At 41.9% G+C, this 7,735-nt stretch overlaps 1 pseudogene; it reads right to left on the bottom strand.

Annotated features, from left to right (window-relative positions):
- Window positions 1-3,724: 3,724 nt before the first annotated feature.
- Window positions 3,725-4,603, bottom strand: LOC115573171 (uncharacterized; annotated as a pseudogene).
- Window positions 4,604-7,735: the final 3,132 nt, after the last annotated feature.

Below are 7,735 nucleotides of genomic sequence, written 5' to 3'. Positions count from 1 at the left end.
TGTCACTTACAGCACTATCTGGCTTATTCTACTTCACATTTACTCAAATTAGCCACCAGTGTAGTCATACCCATGGATCCATTATGTTTATAGGTGTTTAAGTGCATAGCAGGAAGAATAAAACTGACTTGTTCACATTTTCAGTCAACACTTTTGCTGACAAGCTGTTATAAAGGTGATCACTAAGAAACAGGTCTTTTGTGCCAGTTTTTTTTCCTTTCCAGCAGCAATACCACATGTGACCACTGAGACAAACTGGCAGCAGAACAGAGTGGCAGTGTCATAACCTGCTCTCTTAATAGATCCTGTGGCCTTGAGTCAAGGCCCCGGGAGGAGCACCAGGCTGTGGAGTCAGTTTTCGTGGTGGCCAAACCTCGTAATTACATCGGCATGTGATGTACTGCGGCTGAAAAATACTCTTTCCCATAAGCTAGAATTTTTGAAAGAAGGGTCTGTAACATGAGTGTAAATAAATTGTTTCACTCTCATAATTTGAGACATTCGGTCCAATAACATTTGGAAAGTCTAGAACAGCCGCACGATTTAATTATTTTATTAACATTCCAGTTAGCGGGTCATTAAACTGGAGGTTAGCCGACTCTGTCTCTTGTGTAGTCTATGGGCCGCACAGTGTGGAAGCTATGCATAAGAGCCCTGGTGGAGTCAGGTGTTTTGGCTTCATGTGCCACTGAGCAGCTTTCGTGGGAATTAATTGGGATCCGCCGTGAGGGCCGTGTCCAGCAGTAATAGCTCCGTGTCCTGAGTGTGTTTATTGACCATATTGACACAGTGTCCATTTTCCTCCTACGCCACGCTCAGGATGGGAAACCTGAATGCTTGGTAATGCTGCTGTCTTCCATGCTGCAAGCTGTACAGACAAAGGCAACCTGACAAATTGTTGTCATTTTAAAGCGTCACACTTGATCAACAACTAAAAACATGATAGATCGTGAAAATCTAGATGCACGTTTGGACATATTTCAAGGTAAAACAACACATCTGATAACTTGTTAGCTGATATTAGCATTCAACGACTTCCTGGCTAACATTACTTTTTGATGACATCTGGTGTCGCATCTGAACAGTACGTATTAGATAGTAACATTAGCTAGTATGTAGCTGAATCATAACAGTAGCTGTTGTCTAATGGAAGCTGTCCGGTTACCATATCTGTTGTTTTTTTTTAAAAATCTGTTCTGATGTCTCTACACTAGAGATTACACTATCAATTTTCTCTACCGTACCGTCAGGTGTCTAAATAACATCTTTTCAAATCAATTTGGGAACTTGGGGCTAGCTAGCTAGCTAACTGCAGTGCACAAAATCTGCATTTGTCATTTGAGCCGGTATCATCACCAGTTGCTTTCTGGAAATGAGAAGCTGGTTTTGTCTGCCCATGCCTGACGTTAAGGATCATGAGGTACTCGCCATCGTTTAAAAAAAGAGGTATGTCTGCCACAGATATGCGCTGTGAGAATGGAAAACGAGCAACGCTAACTTGAGAAAGAGTATATTTCACGTGGTATCGTCTTATCATCTTGTAGGATGAAAGTTGAGCTATAACTCTTTTAAAAGTTACAAAATCTCTCTTTTATACCAGACAACTTTGTGATTATTTGTGATAAAGGTGACATGTCTTCAAAAAGGATTTTTCATCAAGTCTTTATGTCATCACATAAATAAATATCAATGAGCTGTGCAATATGCAGTCCAATCAGCACATCCCCTCCCACTTTACGCCGGTTTGATTTGCAGCAAACCCTGGCATGATTGAAGTCCTACAACCGGCCCTAAATGTTGCATGTGTTTTGGCTTCTGCAGTCAGTGCGGTTCAACGTGATTTAAGAGCGTTTTCAAATGACAGATCGTCAAATATAAAAGGTTTGTCGTAGTCTCTACTGGATGGCTTGTTTAAAGGCTCAATCAAAAGTTCTGCTGCTTTGACCGTACTTCATGGCTCCTGAGCAGCTGTGCTCTGCCTTCCTGCTTCTTCATCCAAGTTTTCTTTGTCCTCCATCTTTACCGTCTGATCAATTGTTGGCTGACTTCACACTGTAAAAGGAATGCAGCTCAACTGATCCCATATTAAACCTCCTCTTCACCTCCTTCTTCCTGTCCTTGTTTGTCATAAATAAATATATTTCTTGGAGAAAACCGAAAACTATTTGGGAGAAAATATCTTGGCATCATGTGAGGGTTAGTGAGCCAGGAGACTGTGTAGGCTGTACTGATGATACACTGCTCTCGAGTTATGAGAATCATTGGCCCTGATGGTAAACATGTCCCTTTGTGATTTGTACTCTGGCAAGACTGAACCAAGGCCGCCGGGGGAAACAGAGAGAAAAGGACTAAATAATTATCCCTCAAATGAGAGTTCTTGGTGCGTGTGTGCTCTCTTGTCGTTTGACAATACAGCATTTAATGCTGATTCATTGTGTCTGTGGAGCCGCCACACACGCAATCTTACTCAGACTAAGTAGTCCTGATGGCAAATTACAGGTTTGCACCACAATAGTCTGATGAAGCCAATTTGATTGCGATGAACACTTAGCAGAACAACAAAGCACTTATCACAGTGTGGGGCTACTTTGGAAACACTCTCTGACCTCTGACTGGCCGACGATGCTCACAGGGCCTATTGTTGGGGTGTCTGCAAAGACAGTCAGAACTGAGGAGAGACTTCTGGCTTAACACCACTTCTGCTTTCAAATTGTAAGAAAAGATCAGCCAGCCTGGATTTATGATTTTTGTTTTTCGCTGATTTTAGATAGTGTCAGATACCGCAGCCACATAATTACATGTGTCGGACACTTGCTGACACACTTCATCCATTCCTTCCTTCTGCAAAGATATCTGACTGTGGTGAGATACTTTCAAAATATTCCCTCGCTCTATTAGACCAGCCCAGTTGCCAGGAAAAGATGTTAACAGCTTGTAGAAAGGTACAGAGTCAAAATATCTCTTTTCCTAAAAACATTACGATGATCATGAATTAATAAAATGAAAAAATGTGTTGGGTCAATAATGATTATTTTATTTACATCAGTGCAAGAATTCTGATGGTTGGTTCAATCAATCAATCAATCAACTTTATTTATAAAGCACTTTTCATACATGAGTATGTAGCACAAAGTGCTTTACACAGGAAACATAAAACAATAATAAAGAAAGCCCCTCCCTCCCACCCTCCGTACTATATACATGCACACATACGTACACACACATACACACACACACACACACACACACTCTTACTACAGGAAATAAGGAGACATGGCAAGGCACTGAGGATTGAGGAAACGCCACCTTTGGGGCCGTCCACACTGGGAGGAGTCACAGGCTGTGCCACGGGGGGCACCAGTGCCCAGGCCCCCCGACCCTGACAGACAACAACTGGCTGGGCCAAAGGGACCCAGGGACAGCACCCCCAGCAGCATCCCAGACACAGCTCCCAGTGTGGAGGATCCCCCTGAGGAAACTCTGGAGTTAACCCTTAAAAGCTAAAAACATAAGATAGGATAAAAACCCTGACAAAAGATAATTAAATGAAGTGAACAGTTAAAAGGATAAAATGCATAAGATAATAATAAATAAAATAAAATAGTATCGAAGATAAATACAAAAAAAAAAATTATATTTAATATGAAAAAAAAAAAAAACAAGATAGAAACAACAACATAAAATACGATAGAACCACATAAGAATGGAATAAGAATTTAAAATATTAGTTAAAAGCTTGATTAAAAAGGTGTGTCTTTAACCTTCCCTTAAAAATATCAACAGTCTCTGCAGACCTGAGGCTCTCCGGCAGGCTGTTCCACAAGCGGGGGCCATAGTGGCTAAATGCCGCCTCACCGTGGGTTTAAGTTCTTGGTTTTGGTAGGGATAAAAGGCCAGAGCCGGAGGACCTCAGGGTCCGCGAGGGTTGATATGGTAAAAGCAGGTCAGATAAGTAGGAGGGTGCAAGGCCGTTAAGACATTTAAAAACCAGTAAAAGAACCTTAAAATCGATCCTGAAGCGCACGGGGAGCCAATGCAGTGACTCTAAAACTGGTGTAATGTGCTCCCGCCCTCTGGTCCTCGTCAGCACTCGTGCGGCTGAGTTTTGTAATAATTGGAGATTTAGAGTACTCTTTTTGGGAAGACCAGAGAGCAGGGCATTACAATAATCTAAGCAACAGGAAATAAAAGCATGCATTAGCACCTCCGTACTGGCCTGGGAGAGAAACGGGCGGACTCTGGCTATGTTCTTAAGATGATAAAAACCTATTTTTGTCATATTTCTGATATGTGGAATAAAATTCAGTTCAGAATCAAAAATCACGCCCAGATTTTTTACTGATTGTGTTGGTTTAAGATGTTGTAGTTTTGGAAAAAGTTTCTCTCTCTGGCCTTCAGGACCTATAACTAAAACCTCAGTTTTGTCCTGGTTGAGCTGTAGGAAATTCACTGCCATCCATGACTTGATGTCTACAATGCAGTTAAGAAGGGCATCAATTTGATCTGTTTCATCAGGAGACACGGCAATGTACAGTTGTGTATCATCAGCGTAACTATGGAAGCTGATGCCGTGTCTCCTGATGACATCCCCAAGAGGAAGCATGTAAAGATTAAAAAGAAGTGGACCTAAAATTGACCCTTGGGGAACCCCACATCCAATTTCATGGGTTCCTGAGGAGCATGTATCCATACTTACATAAAAGCATCGATCTGTGAGATAGGAACAAAACCAGTTGAGGACAGTACCAGAGAGGCCGACCAGATGGCTGAGTCTGTTTAATAAAATGTGATGGTCTACTGTATCAAAAGCAGCGCTTAGATCCAGTAGAACCAACACTGTGAGCTTTTTGTTATCTAAATTCCATCTGATGTCATTTAAAATCTTTAAAAGTGCTGTCTCGGTACTGTGGTTTCTCCTAAAACCAGACTGATGTTTCTCTAAGATGTTATTTCTGTTTAAAAAGTCATTAACTTGGTTAAAAACCAGTTTTTCTAAAATTTTACTTAAAAACGGTAAGTTGGATACAGGTCGGTAGTTGTCAAAAACGTTGGGGTCTAAGTTGCTCTTCTTAAGAAGGGGCTTCACCACTGCCGTTTTGAAGGCGGTGGGAAAGACACCCGTCTGAAGACAGCAGTTTATGATGTTTAAAAACTGTTCCTCAAAGAATCCATAAAATGATTTTAAGAGTGATGTGGGAATTGGGTCTAAAGGGCAGGTTGTTGGGTTTACTTGGGAGAATACTCGACCAAGTGTCCTTGCATCAACCAGGGCAAAACTCTCCAGTGTTTCCTCAGGCAAGGACAACAGTTCGGATGCGTTAACAGATAAAACTTGATGGGATAAGAGGCAGGATCTGATGTCCTTGATTTTGGTTCTGAAGTGGTCTGCAAAGTTCTTGCAAAGATCGTCTGTGGGTGTCTTAAAAACTTTATTAGAGTTAGAACCCGTTAAAATATTAAAAGTAGAGAAGAGGAGTCGGGGGGTTATTTTTATGGTTGGTGATGAGTTGTGAGAAATGGGAAATTCGTGCCTTTCTGACTGCATTATTGTAGCTTTTGAGTTGACGTAAAATCTCCTAATGACTGTCAGTTTATTTTTCCTCCATCTTCTCTCTGCACTCCTGCATTTTCTTTTCAGTTCATTGATTTCATTGTTTTTTCTCCACGGGGGTGTAGGTTTTCTTTTTATTGTTTTTGTTAAAAGTGGAGCTACTGAGTCAAGAGTTGACTTCAGCCTACTGTTAAAATTATCAACGATAAAATTACAAGGTGCAGGTAAAATTTCAGCAGGAGTGCTCTGTAAAATCCCCATGAAATTTGCAGCCACTTCAGAAGTTATATAGTGCCTCCTCACTGTTCTCACCGGGGCCTCCCCTTGGTTAAAACTGGTGATGTTAAAAAATACACAGTAGTGATTCCAGCTTCCAACTAGTTTGTGAGCCAATAGTAAAACACTGTTCGATATCATGTGCTATCCATGTTTTGTCAGCGATCAACAGTCTTGGTAGTTGCAAGTTTGTGGAATTTTATTTTTTTTTTAAATGGCTGAGTTCTACAGTATGCGTCTAGCATAATGTACTGCCCTGACCTTAGCTAGGTAGCGTTAGCAATGTTGACTTTAGCCAGTGTTGTCCACGTCGGTTCCACGATAGTCCAAAGGATTTGACTCAATGCACGTTCTCTAGTGCCTCTCTCAGGAGAGATAGCAACAGTAGCTAATGAAATGGAATCTGCCAAAATAATCAGTCGGCTTCTAGCCCCACACAGAGCTCCTTTAACTTATGTGTGGTTTGAGAGAAATGCACGTCACCGACATTTGTTCTGGTGATTGGGTTGATTGGGTACAGACAGAGATAGAGTCAAAAGAACAAAAATTAAATTTGGAAAAGAAACAATTCTTTGCGAGAGTAATTCAGGATGCGAGGAGTCACACTGTTGTTGCGATAATCACTGATAATCAAATTAAGTGTGTACTCTTAAAGATGGCTGAATGCTCGACTGAATTAAGTATTGATCTCCCCTGAGCTGGGAGAGGAGGAGGTGGAGAAGAAGAGCAGGAGGAGGAGGAGGAGGAGGAGGAGGAGGCTGTCCCTTGTGTTTAGATTTGCTTTCTTTTTCGTTTTTAGCTGATGCCTCTCCGGTGTCAGCTACACTGCTTCCATGATGCAAGCTGAGCTGAAGATGGAGAGCCCAGCTGTCTCGAAGCAGCTGAAGAGGAATTTCCCTTCCTGTGCAGTTTTTCCCCAATAATGGGAAAGAAACATCAAGGCCATTTGAGAATCCAGTGAGTGTATGTAACACAGTACATTGAGGCCCCGCTTTAATTCTGTTTTCATTTCGTGTGACAAACAATTGAATCCGACTTCAAGGTGAAAACACCTGATGGACGCTCTTATAAATCCACTGTATGACATTAGCGTGTGCACACAACATATAAGAAATGGTCTGGCCGCCCCAGTTGCAGTACTTATTCAAGATCCCATCACCTCTTGCCGGCAGGTGTTGACTCCTTTCGGCCCGGTGTGTTCATTTGCGGGACGTCAGGGAGCAAAATAGATGCTTCTGATATATGGACAGCGGCATGTGCAAAAAAATACATGATATTCTCAGTTACAGTGTTCACTCGCAGTCTTCCCCGACTAACATAGTGTCGAACACACACCGAGATACAAATTGAGAGCAGCTAAGAGGAAAACCTTTAGCTAATGTCCAGGATCCGTAAAGACGACTGTGTTAAACACTGTCTTCATCCCTCACTCGTAGACCCGAGGAGAGATATGGCTCATCTCCTCAGCCTCGGCACTGGGGTGCTGAATAAATAAGAATAAAAAAAAAAAGGGGGGCATCATCGCGGGGAATGTGTTACTGCGTCCACCTCAGTGCGCGTCCCTACAGGTCCTCATTATAGCTAATCCTGTCAGCGGCTGTCCGTGGAAGACAATCCTAGTCGTGCTTGGCTTAATTGTGCCGAGGCCACCCTTCTGCCAAACGTACATCAATACCTTTAAAAAAATAAATAAATAAAAAATGCCGATCCACATGCTTGTTAAGAGCCACATGACTAAGGAGGGAATAATTACACACTGGGTGATGCTTCTGATTCAGTCCTGATTTACAATATCAGGGTTACGGGCCAGCTATAAAACATTTACGACTGACAGCGCAGTGGAAAGATTACACAAGATACCTCAGAATAATAGGTTCAGATCGATTATATGGTACAGTACATCATTTA

Source organism: Sparus aurata, chromosome 21, assembly GCF_900880675.1.
Source record: "Sparus aurata chromosome 21, fSpaAur1.1, whole genome shotgun sequence".
Lineage (NCBI taxonomy): Eukaryota > Metazoa > Chordata > Actinopteri > Spariformes > Sparidae > Sparus > Sparus aurata.
The sequence above is the reverse complement of the archived record's forward strand: the minus strand, read 5'-3'. Positions and strand labels throughout refer to the sequence as shown.